Source organism: Lutra lutra, chromosome 6, assembly GCF_902655055.1.
Source record: "Lutra lutra chromosome 6, mLutLut1.2, whole genome shotgun sequence".
NCBI classification, from domain to species: domain Eukaryota; kingdom Metazoa; phylum Chordata; class Mammalia; order Carnivora; family Mustelidae; genus Lutra; species Lutra lutra.
Window position 1 is genome coordinate 98,270,628 of NC_062283.1, and position 19,811 is coordinate 98,290,438.

General features: G+C 37.0%; 1 long non-coding RNA gene across 1 annotated transcript in view; it reads right to left on the minus strand.

Annotated features, from left to right (window-relative positions):
* LOC125101765 (uncharacterized) overlaps positions 1-19,811 on the minus strand; it is a 34,464-nt gene that overhangs the window by 3,351 nt on the left and 11,302 nt on the right. Inside the window, exon 2 of the long non-coding RNA XR_007127916.1 lies at positions 13,680-13,723. This is a non-coding gene — a long non-coding RNA (uncharacterized LOC125101765). The remainder of the gene's footprint in view (positions 1-13,679; positions 13,724-19,811) is intronic.

The window sequence follows — 19,811 nt, forward strand, 5'->3', positions numbered from 1 at the left end:
GATAATTCAAAAGAGAAAATTGCAGACCAATATTTCTCATTAATATAGATATAAAAACCATAGAAAATATTAACAAATAGAAATCAGCAATATAAAAATAACTATACACCATGGTCAATTAGGACTTATTCCAGAGGTATAAAACTGGTTCAATATAATCCACATTAGCAGATTAAAGAAGAAAAATTACCTGGGAAGAAAAACAAGAATTAATGCAGAAAAACCATTTCAAAAAATTTGACACCTATTCTTGATTAAAAAAAAAAAAAAAAACCACCTCTCAGGAAAATAAGAATAGAAGAAAATTTCCACAATTTCCCCAACTCCATTAAAAGTACCTACAAAAAAAAAAAAAAAAAAAGAATACATTGCTAAAATTTTGCTTAATAGTGAAAAATTGAACATTTTTCTCCTAAGGTCAAGAATAAAGCAAGGATGCGAATTCACAGACACACAGATCAATGGATCAGAACTGAGAATCCAGAAATAGGACTCACACAAATATGGCCCACTGACTTTGACAAGATGAAAAAGCAATTCAACACAGGAATGACAGTGCTTTCAAGAAATGGTACTGGGCAAGCAGACATCCATAGGCAATAAAAATGAACCTAGTTTGAAGACCCACCTTATTAAAAAGTTAACTCAAAATGGATTACAAACTTAAATATAAACTGTAACTAAATTTTTAAGGGAAAAAAATGGGAATTAATCTTTGGCAACAAAATCTAGGCAAAAAATTCTTAGATTTGACACCAAAAGTACAATCTATGAAGGAAAATACAGGAGAGTGATATAAGCAAGAAGACTGTGTAGGAACTTATAGTACATGTCTCCTCCAAGAAATACCAATCTGAATAATATCCATAAACAAAAATGCCTTCAAAACAGGTGGGAATTATAGTACCTGAGTGGAGCACAGAAATAAAAGAAGATGCAATACCCCATTACCTCTCTGAGTTTAGGCAGCTCAGCATGGAGAAAAACACCCTTCCTTGGGGGAAAGAGAGTAAAGTGAGACTCTGACTTCATTATAGACCCTACAACAGGCCCACACAAGTGCCAGACCAGCTTCCATGAACACAAGACCCTGGCCCTCACCAGGCCAGTATCCATGGACCTATCCTCTAGATCAGTTCCAGGCTGCCCAAGCTCCTACAGTTCCAGGCTCTAGAAGGATCCTATAGACTAAGGTTTCTGGTATGTCTAATACTGAGCTGGTCTCAGGTGGTCTCAGCCTCCAGGTTGGCTCCCACAGACTCAGGCAGCCCTCCCAAAGCCTCAGGCTCCAGGCTTACTCTTGTGAACTGAAGCTCCAAGCCTGCCCCAGCATTGAGTCAGCCCGCATGGACCCAGGATCCAGGCCCAAACACATGGACCCAGGTCCCAGTCCTACCACCACATATGCAAGTGCCAGGCCCTCTCCTGTGAAATTGGGCTGCAGACCTACCCCCTTGGATTCAGGCACCAAACCTTCCCACCTGAGTGTTTATAGGTTGTTCAATTTGTTGATTATAATTGTTCATATTCATCTCTTATGATCTTTGGTATTTCTATGGTATCAGTTATAATGTTTCCTCTTTCATTTCTGATTTTATTTATTTGAGTTCTCTCTTTTTCTTGATAGGTCTAGTTAAATTTTTGTTTTGTTTACCTTTTCAAAAACCAACTCTTAGTTTTTTTAGTCTTTTTAACTCTATTTCATTTATTTCCACTTTGATAATTTCTATTTTTTCTTTCTACTAACATTGGATTTAGTTTGTTCTTTTTCTAGTTCCCTGAGGAACAGAGGGAAGCTCTGTGCTTTTTACTGGTGAATTCTACCAAACATTTAAAGGATAATTAACACCAATGCTTCTCAAATTCTGCAAAAAAATTCAAGAAAATGGAATACCCCCAAACTCGTTTTATAAGGCCACAATTACCTTCATTTCAAAACCGAAAGAGAATAACACAAGAAAATAATAATAACAAAAGAAAATAACACAAGAAAATATAGGCCAATATCCCTGATTAATATAAATGCAAAAATTCTCAAACAAAATATTAGCAAACCAAATCCAATAGCACGTTAGAAGGATCATACATTATAATCAAATGGGATTTTTCTCTGGAATGCAAGGATAACTCAACATGTACAGATCAATAAATGTAATACACTACAGTAAGAGAATGAAAGATAAAAATTATATGATCATTTCAATAGATGGCAAAAAAGCATTTGACAAAATTCAGCATCCTTTTGATTACAAAAATTCTAAACAAAATGGGTATGGAAGGGATGTACCTTAACATAATAAAGGGCACATATGACAAGCCCACAGCTAACATCATACTGAACAGTGAAATTTTAAAAGCTTTCTCTATGAGGTCAGGAATCAGATGAGGGTGTCCACTCTCACTATTCCTATTCAGCATAGTGCTGAAAGTCCTAAGCAAAGCAATTAGGCAAGAAAAAGAAATAACGTGCCTCCAAATTGAGAAGGAAGAAGTTTTCAGATGATAATCTTATATATAGAAAATCCTAAGGATACCATCAGAAGTCTGTTAGAACCAATAAATTCAGAAATGTTGCAGGATACAAAATCAACATACAAAACTCAGTTGCATTTTCATATACTAACAACAAACTATCTGAAGGAGAAATAAACAAAATAATCCCATTTATAATAGCCTCAAAACAATGAAATACTTAGGAATAAATTTTACCGAGGAGGTGAAATACCTATACACTGAAAATGAGAAGGTATTGATGACAGAAATTAAAGAAGATACAACTATATAGAAATGTATCCCATTTTCATGGATTAGGAGAATTACTATTATTAAAATGTTTATACTTCCCAAAGTGGTCTGTGGCATCAATGCAATCGCTATCAAAATCCAATGGTACTTTTTTAAAAAAATTAATTTTTTTCAGTGTTCCAAAATCCATTGTTTATGCACCACACCCAGTGCTCCATGCAATACATGCCCTCTGTAATACCTACCACCAGGCTCATCCCCCCAAGCCCCTCCAAAACCCACAGTTTGTTTCTCAGAGTCCACAGTTTCTCATGGTTTGTCTCCCCCTCTAATTTCCCCCAACTCACTTCTCTTCTCCATATCCAATGTCTTCCATGTCATTCCTTATGCTCCACAAGTAAGTGAAACCATATGATAACTGACTCTCTCTGATTGACTTATTTCACTCAGCATATCCATGTCCATGTTGATACAAAAACTGGGTATTCATCCTTTCTGATGGAGACATAATACTCCATTGCATATACGGACCTTATCTTCTTTATCCATTTCCGTTGAAGGGCATCTTTGTTCTTTCCACAGTTTGGTGACTGTGGCCATTGCTGCTATGAACATTGGGGTACAGGTGGCCCTTCTTTTCACTACATCTGTATCTTCGGGGTAAATACCCTGAAAGGCAATTGCAGGGTCATAGGGTAGCTTTTTTAAATTTCTTAAGGAATCTCCACACTGTTTTCCAAAGTGGCTGCACCAACTTGCATTCCCACTAACAGTGTAAGAGGGTTCCCTTTTCTCCACATCCTCTCCACCACTTGTTGTTTTCTGTCTTGTTAATTTTGGCCCTTCTAACATGGATCAGAAGAATAATATTGTTAAAATGTCTATACTGCCTAGAACCATCTATACTTTCAAAGCCATCCTGAACAAAATTCCACCGGCATTTTTCAAAAAGCTGGAACAAACAATCCTGAAATTTGTATGGAACCAGAAGAGACCCTGAATTGCTAAGGAAATGTTGAAAAAGAAAAACAAAACTGGGGGCATCACATTGCCTGATTTCAAGCTTTACTACAAAGCCGTGATCACCAAGACAGCATGGTACTGGCATAAAAACAGACACACAGACCAGTGGAAGAGAGTAGAGAGCCCAGATATGGACCCTCAACTCTATGGTCAAATAATCTTCGACAAGCAGGAAAAAATATACAGTAGAAAAAAGACAGTCTCTTCAATAAATGGTGCTGGGGAAATTGGACAGCTCTGTGTAGAAGAATGAAACTCGACCATTCTCTTACACCATACACAAAGATAAACTCAAAATTGATAAAAGGTCTCAACATGAGGCAGGAATCTATAAAATCCTAAAGGAGAGCATAGGCAGTAACCTCTTTGACATTGGTCACAGCAACTTCTTTCAAGATATGTCTCCAGAGGCAAGGGAAACAAAAGCAAAAATGAACTATTGGGACCTCAAGATCAAAAACTTCTGCACAGCAAAGGAAACAGTCAACAAAACAAAGAGGCAACCCACAGAATGGGAGAAGATATTCCCAAATGACACTACAGACAAAGGGCTGATATCCAAGATCTATAAAGAACTCCTCAAACTTAATTCACACAAAACAGATAATCACATCAAAAACTGGGCAGAAATTTGCAACTATGTGGATGGAACTAGAGGGTATTAAGCTTAGCAAAATAAGTCAATCAGAGAATTATAACTATCATATGATCTCCCTGATAGGAGGAAGTTGAGAGGCAACGTGGGGGGTTTGGTGGGTAGGAAAAGAATAAATGAAACAAGATGGGATTGGGAGGGAGACAAACCATAAGAGACTCTTAATGTCACAAAACAAACTGAGGGTAGCTGGGGGGAGAGGGGTAGGGAGAGGGTGGTGGGGTTATGGATTTTGGGGAGGGTATGTGCTATGGTGAGTGCTGTGAAGTGTGTAAACCTGGCGATTCACAGACTTGTACCTCTGGTGCTAATAATACATTATATGTTTATAAAAAAAATAAAAATAAATAAAAAATAAATAAAAGAACACTTCAACAAAGAAAAAAAAATGGGCAGAAGACATGAACAGACACTTCTCCAAAGAAGACATACAAATGGCTAACACACACATGAAAAAATGTTCATCATCATTAGCCATCAGGGAGATTTAAATCAAAACCACATTGAGATACCACTTTACACCAGTTAGAATGGCCGAAATTAACAAGCCAATGGCACTTTTTAAATATATAGAACAAACAGTCCTAAAATGTATACAGAACAACAAAAGACCCCAAATAGCCAAAACAACACTGGAAAAAAAGACCTAAGCTGGAGGCATCATATTTAGACTGATATTAGCCCTTATTATAATGCTATAGTAACAAAAACAATGATACTGGCAGAAAATCAGACACATAGATCCATGGAACACAATTGAGAGCCCAGAAATAGACCCACACATAAGCAATCAACTAATATTTGACAAAGGACACAAGAATATTCAGTGAGGGAAAGGACCGTCTGTTTAATAAATGGTCCTGGGAGAAGAACTAAGTAATCACATGCAAAAGAATGAAATTGGACCCCTATTATACCACACACATAAATTAACTCAAAATAGATTTAAATGTAAGACTCTAAACCTATAAATCTCCTAGGAGAATACATGAGGTAAAAGCTCCTTGACATTGAACTTGGCAGCAATTTTCTAGTTGTATCACCAAAAACACAAGCAACAAAAGCAAAAATTAATAACTGAGACCACTTCAAACTAAAACTTTTCTGCACAGCAAAAGGAACAATCAACAAAACTAAAAGGCAACGTACAGAATGGGAGAAAATATTTATAAACCATATATCTGATAAAAAGTTAATATCATACATTTATAAGGAATTTATATAATTCAATAGCAAAAACAAATAATTTGATTAAAAAGATAGGCAGAGGACCTGAATAGACATTTTGCCAAAGAAGACATACAAATGGCCAACAGGTACGTGAAAAGTTGTGCAGCTAATCATCAGGGAAATGCAAATCAAAACCACAATGAGATATCAGATGACACCTGTTAGGATGGAAATATCAAAAGACAAGAGATAACAAGTGTTATTGGGAAGAAAACATTTGTGAACTTTTGGTGGGAATGTACACTGATGTGGCTGGCCAGTAGGGTCAACAGGATGGACACTCCTCAAAAAATTAAAAATGGAACTAACATATGATTCAGCAATTCAACTTTTTGGTATATATCCAAAGGAAATGAAATCAGTATCTCAATGAAATATCTGCACCCCATGTTCATTTCAGCATTATTCATGATAGTCAAGACATGAAAACAACCTAAGTGTCCAATGATACACACACACACACACACACACACACAGTGGAATATTATTCAGCTATAAGAAAGAAATTCTGCTTTTTCACAATAACATGTTTGGAGGACTGAGTGAAATAAGTCGATAGAGAAAGACAAATACTGTATGATATCACTTAAATATGAAATCCAAAAAGGCCATACTCATAGAAATATAGAATATAGTGGTGCTTGTCTGGCCTCTGGGGTAGGGAAAATGAAGAAATGTCGATCAAAGTGTACAAACTTAGAGTTATAAGATGACTAAGTTTTGGGTATATAATGTACAGTATGGTGACTATAGTTAATGATACTGTATTATATATTTGAAAGTTGCCAAGTGAGCAAACCTTAAATATTCTCACCTTAGGAAAAGCAATGGTAATTATGTGAGGTTTTGGAAGTGTTAAATCACTTAATTTTGGTACTCACTCATAATATAAATGTGTTTCAAATCATCCTGTTGTATACCTTAAACTTAATACTATTGTGTTAAGTTTAACACAATAGTATATGTCAATTATATCTCATAAAGCTAAGAGGAAGGAAGATACTGAATCTTAAAAAAACAAATGCGTATTGCCAGGAAAAAATTGTTTATAGCACTCCCTCATTTCCTTGGGTGGAAAAATGGATAAAGTTTAGCAACTTTACCTTAAACAGGCTCAAGAAACCTAATATTGTGTCTGTGTCATCAGCTCCAGAGAACAGAAAGATGAAACTCTCACATAGAAAATTCTGATAACAGAGCAAATACTTAAAAGGGAAAAATTGGTAAATTAGACATCATCAACATTAACAACTTTGTTCTGTAGGAGACCCTGGTAATGAGATGAAAAAATAAGCTATGGAGTGGGAGAAGATATTTACAAAACATATGTCCAGCAAAGGATTACTACATTGAATATATAAAGAATTCTTTTTTTTTTTTTTTTTGAGAGGGAGAGAGAGAGAGAGAAGAGAGAACATGGGTGGGAAACATGGCGGAGGGAAAGGAGAGAGAGAATCTTAAGTAGACACTGCACTGAGCACAGACCCAACGCAGGGCTTGATCTCATGATCCTTAGACCATATCCTGAGTCAAAATCAGTAGTCAGATGCTCAACCAACTGAGCCACACAGGGTGCTCCTATAAAGAATTCTGGGAAAAAAAAAAAAGCCACCAACATTACAAACAAAGGACTTAACTAGAAAATGGACAAAGACATTTTCTCAAGACATGAGACATTTCCCTCAAAGAGGATACACAGATGTCAGATATGCACATGAATCATTAAGGAAATTAAAATCACATTGATCTATCTATACACATTTAACAGAATGGCTAAAAGAAACAAACAAAAAAGTAGTGGAAGCCCCAAATGCTGGCAAAAATGCAGAGAAGCAGGAACACTCAAAAACTGCTGGAGAGAATGTATAATATTGCAGTCACTCTAGAAACATTTTTGCAAGTGACTTTTAAAAGCTAAACATACAACCATGGTTCTACCCAGTAATTGCCCTCCTGGGCATTTATTCCAGAGAAATAAAAGTTTACATTCATACAAAAACCTGTACATGAGTGATTAAAACACCTTCATTCATAATAACCAAAAGCTGCAAGCCACCAAGATGTCCATCACCAGGTGAATGGTTATACAAACTATAATATATCCATATCATGACATATTTCCTAAAAATAACAGAGAGCAAGCTATTGGTAAAAACAATAATGTGGGTGAATCTCGAGAGACTCATGTTGAATGAAAAAAGTCAATCCTAGAAGATTATATATTGCATCATCTATATGTACCATTATTGAAATGACATAACTACAGAAATGCAGAGAGCATGTTAAGGTGGGTTGGGAGTGGGAGGGAGGTGGGTGCGGCTACAAAAGGTGTGTGGCAACCTGACAATCCTTGTGGTAGAGAATTGTTCTGTATCTTGCCTATATCAGTGTATATCAGTGTCAATGACTAGTCTGTGATAGTGTACTACATGTGGTTTCACAAATTGTTACCATTAAGGAAAAATTGGGTAAAAGATAGCCAGGGTTTCTTTGTATTATTTCTCACAACTGCATCTGAATCTACTATTATCTAAAAATGAAATTTTACCTTAAAAACATTCTACTAACTCATGCTCAGAATGCAGTCACCTCTACTTGCATGAACCATTTAGATTTTCAATGTAGTAAGGGGAAATTCTGTGGAAGACTGAATGGGTTTTAAATTCTGTAATTGCCTTCCTTAAGAAGAAATTGGTAAATTCACCAAAGAGACACACTAATGACTGCAGGGATTTATTCATATCATTGATTGGCTTATTAGTAAGCCACAGAAATAACAGAAAATCAAAATGAACAGGGTCTCAATTTGTTTTCTTTTTATTCCAGAGTTGTAGTGTTCCTTAATCAAATCAAATAGAAATTACAATTTATCCTGTGGTTGTGGCTATTACAGGGAATGATCTATTTCTCCATGTGAGGATTGTCAGTTAAAATACATGTCTTTTTATAAAACTCAAGTTGAACGTATTTAACTCAATTTGTCATTCCTTTACTCATTCCTCCACTAGAGATAGACTTATTGAGTACCTACCATGTGCCAGGCACTGCTCTAGATAAGAATTTCCAGAAGGCAAGCAAGCAGAGTCCATGGTCTTCTGGCAGACCACATGCCCTTTAATAAGGACTATGCAGTAATTCTCTGTTTGAGTACAGTCCAAGAAAAAGTTGTTTTCCTGAATTATGCTAGCTGGCTGGCTGGTTTGTTGGTTGGTTGATTTGGTTTGGTTTGGTTTGGTTTAGTTTGGTTAGAAGAAAGCAAACCGAAAAAAGGACATTTTTTCATACAGTGCTATGAGGACTGTATAGCAGTGATAGCTATTTGAGAATCTCAACGCACGCATCTAGAAGCATCTTCTTCTGTCCCCTTCTAGTGGATTCTCCACTGCCATGTCTCACTTTGCACTGTTTCAGGATATACACTGCCTCCAGCCCATCTAGAAGAAGAGAATGTGTGGGGAGAGTTCTTCACTTTTGTGGCCTTTGTCTGCTCACAGACATGCCTCCCTTGTTATTCTGCAAGTTCCTATACACACATCAGTCTGGGAATGGAAGCAAAGCAAGGATGGAAGAACTCTTACACTACAGTGTCTCCTTGTTTCTTAAGAAAATAACTCACGACCCTCTCCTCTTCCTTCATAGTTCTAAGTCTAAATTATATTTAAATTTTAGGTTCATTTTTATTCTGCTGGTAACCATGGTGGAAGATTGCTCAAGATACCACAGACTTCATTTCTAGTTATGATATCCTAGGGGAAATCTGAGTTCAGTAGAACCACTGTGGGAGCCTAAACACGACAAAAAAAGAGTGGAGAAAAAAAGCCAAATGGGGCCCCATTGCATTAACTGTGATTTTATACACTTGCATTATAGATGGGAATGTTAGGCTAACCGTCTCTTTTTAGGAACATTTTACTTTCAATTTTTACTGAACATAAATCCCAAGGATGCAGTATTCATTAAGACTGCTTAAGTGATTTTTGCAACTAGAATTGGATAAGATGTCTGATTATGAATAAGAATTTGCTGCAGAGTGTTGTAAAAAGGGTAATGAGTTGCAGGTGGGTCACTGAAATCCACTGACAGGGCTAAGTAAAGAACGGTTGATAGATACATCTGTGTGTGACAAAGAATTTGAAGCTCTTTCCTAGACGCGTGGTACAGCTTCAACAAAATGTTTCCCTTCATTTGTAATAAAAGTACATTAGTTGTGCTAAGTTGCCAGTATCTACCTCACAGCATAGAGTCGAGAGCAGAGGGTAGACACTGCTCCATGTACATCTGTTAGGGCTATACATGATTCACGGGAGAACAGCTCATACATATTCATCCTTCAGCCAGGATCCCCTTTGACTGCACAAAGGCACTAAACAAATCCTCTCCTCATAGGAGGTGGAGGGGCAGGGAGAAGCAGCCCCTCCTCCCTGGATTTTCCCCTCCAGCCAGGCATCCCTCAATAGGATCCTTCCTTAACCCCAGTACTAATTCTCTAGGTCTTTATCTGAACTACTTTTAAATTAAATTTAAGCAACTATTTGCTCCATTAATCCGTGCAGCCCGTTAGCACACTGTGTGCATTTACTGTACAATATTTCAAATGAAGTGAAACTTCAAAGCCGTTTGATAGGTATGGGAAAAGGGGGGCCTGATATAGCCAGAAGGTAGTAATAATCTCCCAAGGATTTCAGCAGGAGAGCTAAACTTAGCGGCAGACTTCACTTTCCATTTAACTTTAAATGTATAGCTACTTGGAGCAACTTGAGACCCCGCTTTTTTGTGTTGCAGATAAAGCCTTAGGAATGAGGAGAATGGATATATTCTGGTCAGAATGAATATTTCCCTTCACCTCAAATATGCCTTTCCTGCCCAAGTTACCAAGGAAACAGGGTTCTAGTGTTTTGCTTGCAAATGTATGTTCTTTACCTTGAAGTGGGAGTCCACTCTGTGAGGAAGGGTTAGTGTTACAAGGAGATCCAGAGGGCAGAAAGGGGTAGGGGCAAAGGACAAGATGCCATTCCTGGATCTGGCTTCAGGATATCACCAAAGGGTCAGAAGGAATAAGACCATTTTGCTCTGTCCCCTTGTGGGAATTGGGATGCACAAAAGACGGGTGCATTTCTTTCCTTTGACTTCCACTCCCAGTTAAGTAATGGACTGGACAGACCGAGGTCTTTCCAGGCAAGTTGGAAGTAGATCAGCATGGACCAAAATTTTGCAGGTTACTTCTGCTTCCAAGTCACATAAAGCACGTGCGTATGCACGCACGCGCGCGCACACACACACACACACACACACACACAATTCAATCATATAGTCCATTCTTCCCCATTTGCAACTCATTATCTGACTGCAAGTGTTTCTCAAAATGTGAAAACCCACGGTCCCTACAATATGGTATAGAAGATGCATGCTTTAAATATCCAAATATGTGTGAAAGGGGGAAAAAGTTTTATTCTGAACTTCCTATCTGCAGTTGGTTAGTCTCTTACCTAGAAATTAGAATCTTTTTACTCTAATCAATAACTTCACTTCCTTCCCATCTTTGGTATATTAATTCAATGAGACTTTGTCATACCAGGATCTCCCTGGGAAGAACTTAAAGTACTTTGGGGAAAAGACTGAAAGCATCTCAAAAACATAGAAAATTCTACTAGACAATGAATAGTGAAATGCTAAAGGAATATACTCAGATGCTAAAAAAAGTTTCATGTGTGTGTTGTGGGGGTTGGAATTCAGGGGTGTGACAAGGAAGATATAATCAGGGGGCACAGTTTCTCCCCTGTACACTCTATAAAGATGCACTTGTCTTAGACACGAAACCCGGGGTCATTTTCCATGTGGCCTCCTTTCCCCCTGTGAGAGTCACTTGGTTGCATGTTCAGTTTTTAAATCTAAAAGCCCTAGTTTTCCCCAGTCACAGTTGCACTAACAAGGACAGTCACAGTCAAAATACTTAAGGGAAAAGCAAATACACTCTTACCGGTGAGTGTCCACCAGTATGCTAAGTAAGAAGTTTCTCTTGGTTTCTCGTTCACTTGACCATACTCTAGATTTGGATGCATGTTGTATTAGAATTGCTCAGGAAAACAGCCTTTCTATTTTCAGGTTTTTATGTAGCTTTCTATTGCCTATATTGTGATGGCACAGGTTTTCTTTTCATACAAAACATGAGTTAGAAGTCAGGGGGAAAAAAAAAGAAGTATTTGATTGCCCTCAATCAGACTCTAGCTTTCTGTTGTCATTAAATCAGAGGCTTATTTGAAATCCGTTATTGACAGTAACCCATTCTTAGCCTGCTTATGTGACTCTCAAGTTCATGTGTAATTTCATGTTTTATTTGTTCTTCATGCACTGCTTCCATGATGTGCTCATTGTTATGCACCATTTCTGGGGAGTCTCACCTTGGAGCATGCTTAGAGAGCTGGCAGAAAACAGAACTCGGTCTGTGGATTAGTCATGTGGAAATGACAGTGTAAAAATCAAATTGAATTTATAAGCCCACTTCTTCATTCCTTGCTTAAGATAGTAACTGCAATTTGAAATGGCATCATTTTAACATGTTTTAGTTTCTCTGTATCAGAGGTATATAATACTCAGAGTCAGCTAAATTATTAAACTCTTTTCTAATTTCCATCAAAATTCTCTCTGGACTAAAAAATGTGACAACCTCAGGGTGAATGTGAACTGAAATCTACTCGTAAAACTAGCTTGGAGGTGTGGGTGTTCTACTTCTCTGTTAGTGGTTGGTAGTTCTGTGGGAGCATATCTTATAAATATATATGTATTTATTTGTGCCTACATATGCATATGTACTTTCACACTGATCTATTTCCCCACACCTTGTCCTCTGTGCCAATTAAATCTCTCTCAAGGAGTAATAGTCATGTCACGCATTATTGTAAGTAAACAAATGTGTACGTTAAGATCATTTCTTACCCATTTGTCACCTCTAACCTTTGTGTAAAATGTCTTTTGCATTAGCATAAATATTAAGAAGATGCCATTTCTGCTATATATAGGGCTGCCTTCAGCTAATCAGTTTTTCATGCATTTAAATAGGAATATTAGAATGATGGTAATTAGTTTAGTTTTCCATGAATGATCCATCAAGACATTGCCTTGTACTGGATGGTACTGCTCAGAGTGAGCAGGACAGAGTCAAATTGTTAGCGGGGTTGGAATATCTTTAGTGTTTTGTTGGTGACTTTAAAAAAAAAAAATCATCTGAAGCCTATTATCTTTTCTAAGAGTAAATGCACAAGTTGTTTGAGAAAGACTAACGTGAATCATGTAGACTAAGTGAAATTGTAATGAATTGTAAAATAAGACCTGTTTATTACATGCAAGAGAGACAGGCTTTCAGGCAGATGACAAAACCTCACACGCACAGATGAATATGGGAAAATTCATAAGTACTTTTAGAAGAAGTGCCTTTTAACAAAATGAGACTACTCGATCTTTCTTTGCACAAACATACCTGTATGGTTCCACAAATTACTTTCACATGTAAACTCAAACGTTACAAGGTTGAATTTAAAATAACTTGAGCTTTTATGCAATATACATGTATATCCTTAAACTACCTTTACGCTGCTGGAGTTAGATGCCACCAACAGATATTTTAAACTGCTTGGTGACTGGGCGTTCTGCTTCAGCCGTGCTTTCCTCTTTGTCTGAACAGCAGTGTTTGTTTGCACCAAGATAGCAAAATAATTGCACGTTTTGCTTCATTGTTTTCTAAAAATTAGTAGGAAATAGGAGAAAATTATTGGTTTGATACTGCAAAAAGCACAGTCTTTTAAACCTATAATCCAGATAAGGGCAGAAATCTCAACACATGCTGATAATAGCAAATCTTTAGCTCAAAAAAGAAAATAATAACAAATCTTAAAGAAGACGAATACACATTCAATGAGAAGGGAAAGAATAAACATGGAAGCGTTCCACAAAAGTCTGTGCTTATACATGTTTACATAAACATATATAGAAATACACCTGTGTTCTTGTCAATACATAACATGGAACATACCAGATTGACAATAGTAGTTATCTTTGCAGCTTGGAGTGGGATTTCTGAAAAAAAGGTAAAGAGAGACTTTTGCTTTTTATTTCAGTATCGTCACTATTTTTGCAAAATATATTTGTATATTACCTGGGAAATTTAAAAGACAGTAATAAGTAAATGACTAAAAGAACATGCATAAAAACTTAAAATATATTTCTAAAATTTCTATCTATGAGGTGATGTTTAGAGATTTTAGAATACTTTCTATAGTTCAGAAAATAGAAGTTCCTTCTGACACCCTAGTCTATCTTTGGGATGTTAGTCCCACTTACATTTTCTCAGGAAATCTTATGCACAAAAACACAGGACTACCTACCCACTAGTGTTCACTGGGCCATCATAATGATTTCCACATTATCAGTCAGGTGATGATACTGAGATTCAGGAAGGTTTATAAGAAATTTGCCCGAGTTCATATGGACGGCCATAGGTAGTAGAATGAACATGAACCCATGAGCACATCTCTGCGTACAGGTCCATTGTGTTGCACTGGTTGCCATGGATTGAATGTGCTCCCCAAAATTCATATGTTGAAATCCTAACCCCCCAACACACACCCATGTGACTGTTTTGGAGATAAAGTCTTTAAGGAGATGATTAATGTTAAATAAGGCCATAAGCGTGGAACCCTGATCTACTTGACCTGGTATCCTTACAAAAAGAGGAAATGACATCAGAGATCAATCAACCTCTCTCTCTCTCTACCATATAAGGACACAGTAGGCATCCATAACCTAGGAGAAGAGCTCCCCCCAGGAACCAAGTCAGCTGACGCCTTGATCTTAGACTTCCCAGGCTCCAGAACTGTGAGAAAATAAGCTTCTAGTGTTTAAGCCCCCCAAGATACGGTATTTTTTTTAATGGCAGCTGACCAGATGGTAAGGGAAAGACACTAAGTGTTCCTGAAGGCCAAAGACATTCCAGCATCCTTCTGTTCCCCCCAAATCTTTTTACTTCCCCAAGGAACAGCCTACATGATTCATCCTTTTATCATTGTCAGTCACCAATATATAGTGTCATGGCACAGAGTTATCTGAGGCATGTGAGTGTAGCAGGGAAAATAATGCTAGTGTGAAAAGGGAAGAACAGCACAGGCCTGTTAGCCAATCTAAGGAAAGGACTTGCCATGCCACTAACAAATCCCAAATGACTTTGAAAAGGTAACCATTGAATCTTTCTGTTTACAGCAACCAGGAAAGACCATGTTCTTTGGGTTTAGACAAACATGGACTTAAATTCCAGCTCTGCTACTTAAAACTGTAGAACCAGTTCCTTAGCCTAAACCTTAGTTCTGTAGGAATTTGAGTTGTGCTTGAGTTTTGGCTTGAACCTATTAGGACTATGGGAATGAAATATAAAAATACACATCATATAATCCCCTTAGCTCCTGGCTCATGATAGGTACCCAATATAGTGTTGTCACTGTTCCTTTTACCTCGTTTCCTCTCATATCTTCTATTCCTGCTCTTTTACAAAAAAAAAAAAAAAAAAAAAAGTCTTTATTTTGCAAGCATGTTGCACAAAGCTTAAAACCCATAGGCAAACTCTGTTATACTTCACATTTCTACAGTGGTTTGTGTTTCAACAAAGTGCTTCCACATACACTAATCTTATTTGCTCTTCTAAAAACTGTTATTAACTATCAGTCCTCATTATTAACTTTCCCCTTGATCAGCAGGTTGCTCCTATGTCACTGGAATCTAGAATATTAACTCTTAGAGGATACAAATACAATGTCAACATAAAGCTCAAGAGACTGTGTTTTATGTGTCCATATGTTTCATGCCATCAGCATATTATAACAACACTTTGAAAAAAGTTTAAGTAGATATTGGCTTTTGTTGCCAATATCAAGATTTATCGGTTCAAGAGTTATTGATCACAGGCAAATCTCAGCCATTATTATGCCTTGAGGACAAATAAATCCTTATCAGCTGAACATGAATCAATATAATTACGCTTCACTTATGCACATCTTTTTCCTAACCATATTGGGTTTTCAACCAAATCATGAAATATGAGAGAAACTACTTAGGGAGGCAGTTGTGAGGAATTATGCCAAGAACATCCGTGTTTTGCAGCAATGCCAGTACTCAATAAAGCCAAGTCTTACCAGCTAGTTCTTGACAGAATGGAGGTAATCTCAGCAAAATGTAAAAGTTAATTTTTGAAGATACTGAATCAGATATACAAAAATATCATGGGATAGAATAAAAGACGTTAGAACCACAAGGATATAATAGTCACATCACATGCCAGAAGAGGTAGCTGCAAGATGTTCAGAAAAAGAATGTAGACAAGTTGTGGAAAGCCCAGGGAACCTGAATTTATTTTAAAACTTCCTTAGTTATTCTAATGTGCAGCCTTTGAGGAAGGACGGACTCTGTTATTAGATGCAAAAGGTATCTTTCAACATTTCTTCCTATAACACAGACTAGTTTTATGTCTTCTTATTCAATGCAACCATATCACCTTCAGTGAAACGGAAGCCTTCAGTTCTTCATTATAGGATCTTTGGTTCTTACCTATGACTTACTGTAAATCTACTCTCAATGCCAGATTTTTTTTCCTGTTAAGTTTGAGTCTGTCGTGCTTGTTTGTTATCCTGCCCATCTTGGTTTCATTTGTACATTTGATCAGCTTTCTTCTCTGTCTCAATCCCAGATACAGATAGAAGTTGGAGCAGAGACAGAGTCATACAGCACACCCCCAAATCTGTACTGCTTTACATATCGGTTAATAACTGCTGGGGCTTCTTTGCAGTCTGTCTCTACACCTTATACATATGCTCTTATGTCAGACTGTATGAAATTCAGTACTGACATTTAAAAAAGAATCTTGAATAAGATTTAAGGTGGTTTCTAATTTGTATCAAACTGTCTGTCAAAACACAAGCACAACATTAATTATGTGGGAGTGTGATTAATATCTGGCACATGACTCTGAACTCTTAGATGCAGGAAATGTCTTATTTTCTTTTCTACTGACCCCCTCATTAAATGCAAACTGACTCTGTTTTTCATGCCTTTTGATTTGCAGTTGACCTCACAGATAACTTGAAAACTCACCTAAGCTTGCTTTGACAGTATTGTCAATGAAGATGGGAAGAGCTGCATGTTATAGAAGTCCACCCTTTATCATTCTGTTGCCCATGATTGAGGAAGATGTGTCTAAGCAAACGGAAACCGATCGTGGTTGCCATGATAATTTTGCGGGGAATGAAGCCCAGTTCTATGAATTCAAAAAAGGGAACAAAGAGCCAGGAGAAGGAAAGAAAGAATGATGTGCTTTCTTGAAAAACTTTTTTAATGAAAATACTTTTTCAGGTATATTTAGAAATCAAACATAGCACCTCAGATGTGAATGGGAGCTATCACATGAACACAGCTCTTAGTGGTGACTTACTTTGGCATTACCCAAAGTGTACAAAATACTCAGTAATGCTCTAGTGAGGCACAAATCTTACTTCACCATTTCCCCAATGCCACATCTGATATTTGACACATGGCTTCACGAACTGGTGCTTCAAGTCAAAGAACAACCATGGGGTATTGCAGAGGGGGTGGTAGAAAGAGGGTTGTCTGTAAAGCACCCAAGGCAGTTTAGGAAGGTGGTTTTACTACTTGGGTGGTTGGTACCATCAAGACAAAATCCATAGCCAAGTTTTATAGACATATGTGACAAGCAGTCCTTCACACTCCCTTACCTTGTGTATTGTTTTACGATCTACAAAGCACTTTCACACTCAATCTAATTTACTCCTTTAAACCACTTTGTGGTATAAGTCATTATCCCACATTTACAGAGAATGCCAAGGCTCAGAAAGGACTAGAGACTCACCCCAAGACTCCTGCTTCTCGTGGCAGTATAGGGGCTGATCCTAGTCATTGATTTGGGTTTCCAGCTCTCTTCCCTAAAACACAGCTCCCTACTTTTATGTGTAAGATTTTTCTCTATTCTCCAAACATTTCTGTACACATCAGAGCCATTAAGACATTCTACATCCCTCTACCTTTATGCTGATCGTGGTTGAAATCTGATATTCCTTTAAACACATGTTCTATATTTCCCCCTCTTTTCAGGTCCTTCTGGCAAAGAACTTTTACCAGGAGTACATTCCACATACAATGGACATTTTATATCTGTTAGATTCTTCATGATGTGAAACCCTTCTGGGAACTATCATTCAAAAAATGTTTCTAAACTGTCTCTTTAGTTATTTAGTGGTGTGTGTATCCATTGCCCAATTTTAATGAATCCATAATAGACCATTGCGTGGAAATTTATGTTTATTTTGTGATATGGTAGAAAGAATCTCCTAAACTGGGGATCAGATTTGTGGTGAGTGCCTAGATCAACTATTTGTTGATTTGTGTGATTTTTTTGTGCCCTTCCAGGTGTGATAGAGGGACAATAATCAGAGGGACATCAGGGAACCCTGGGATGCCAAGGAGCATGGCTGGTGTAACAAAGAGGGCACTGATTTATGAGTCAGAAGACCTAGGTTGAGAATGTGGCTTTGCTAATAACACTGTCCTATGGGACTTTGATTAGGTCATTCATTTGGTCTCTAAATTTCCATTCTTTCATCTTAAAAAAGAAAGAGCAATATTACTGACTGTGTGAAAACAGCCCATGAAGTGCTATAAAAATTTAAGATAAAATTGTCATAGTATACAACTTTTATGAAAGCCATAATAATGAATTTCCTTTGCAAATGTTGAGTCAGGCCATTAAAATATACCCCATGTAAACATCTTTGATCCTAGACTCATATTCTCTGATTACTATTATGAATCTCAGACAGGAAAAATAGAAATATATAGTACATAACATTCACAGATCTTAAGTAGACATAATACTAAGGGCTGAGTTTTCTTTGCTTGACTCCCCCAACTCCTTTTCTTAGTAATTTAATTGTCAGCCTGTGTTTCATAGGTAATCAAAGCTCATGAAAGAATTTAGCTTCAGCATAGAGTCATCAAGTACCCACTCACTGTTCAGCACCCCCAAAGTTTGTTCAGTGTCCAGAGTTTCCTTTGTCTTTGTTCATTTTCAAGCAGTAGAATTCATACTTTCTCCTCAGAATTCAGAGATGGTTGAGTAAAGGTGAACACTTAAATAGATTTTTGAGGCAGAACGTTGGAATGTGTCTCTCTTCTAAAAGCGAGCATACTGTCAAACCACTTTAGCATAAGACAGGAGTCATTGCTATGAAAAAATTGTACACATCACAGGAAAGCATTACTTGGATGGGGGACAGAAGCAACCCAATAATGATGGACCATGATAAGATCATGTCGCCACCGTGTTATAAACAAAAGCTCTTCAACAAAACCAGTGTCAGCAAAAAGTTCACTTATTCTTGCTTTACTGAGCATGAAATGGGATTGAAAGATGGTATTAAATGGATTATTAAACTGAAGAAATGATGTCCTGTGATCTTTCACACCAAAGCCTCCACTTGAGACATGCATTGTCTCAGTGAAAACCTCTCCAAAGACTCATGTCCTTTTATGAAACCTGAGCCTTTTAAATGTTAGACTGAAAGTTTTATTTCCCATTTCCTTGCTGGACCTGTGATCCCTTAAGAGATGACTGTTGCTTTTCAGTTATTTTATTCTTATGTCAACATGTAGAAAAAATGTTTGTGAGAACTTATAAATTTCAAGCACAGTGAACTCTTGATTTTTCATGTACCGAGAAAGGAAAAAGAATTTATCTTAAAAATCTATAAGCCATTATGTAAATTTCTAGCATTTTCTCCACTAACTAGTTTTTAAGTTTGTACAGGTTCCAGATTAGACACAAGCAATGTCTTTAAAGTCTTGCTTGGTTTAGGCTTTTGAAAACAAGTTAAATAATGAAGCCTATTTATTAAAAATTCAAAGAACTAAAAGGATCAAATAATCATTTCCCATTCTTATACAAAAGAAAATTGACATTCTTATATAATTAAGACCCAAGCCACAGAATGACATTAGCAGCAAATATATGCTTTACTGTTTCTGAAACTTGTAATTAGTTTAATATGTCAGCTCAGCTAAATAAAAAACATCAAGCCTAGCTATGGTTTTTCCAGTCTTCAAAAGGACT